The following is a 403-nucleotide window of genomic DNA, read 5'->3' on the forward strand; positions in this document are numbered from 1 at the left end:
GCACACTGCTATATAAACATGAAGGCTGCACGAGTTTTCTACCAAGTCCGAGATTGAAGAGTTATTTTGTGAGTTTTGGGACTTGAGTGTTTTGTGAGCCACCTTGATGTTACCCTAACATCAAGTGTTGGACCTGAGTGTGTAGAGTTGATCTCTATTGTTCAGAGAGCAATCTCTGGTGTGTCTTTGATTTATTTGTAAACACGGGAGAGTGATTGAGAGGGAGTGAGAGGGGTTCTCATATCTAAGAGTGGCTCTTAGGTAGAGGTTGCATGGGTAGTGGTTAGGTGAGAAGGTTGTAAACAGTGGCTGTTAGATCTTCTAACTAACACTATTTTAGTGGATTTCCTCCCTGGCTTGGTAGCCCCCAGATGTAGGTGACGTTGCACCGAACTGGGTTAAC

Source organism: Glycine max, chromosome 16, assembly GCF_000004515.6.
Source record: "Glycine max cultivar Williams 82 chromosome 16, Glycine_max_v4.0, whole genome shotgun sequence".
In the NCBI taxonomy this organism is placed as follows: Eukaryota; Viridiplantae; Streptophyta; class Magnoliopsida; order Fabales; family Fabaceae; genus Glycine; species Glycine max.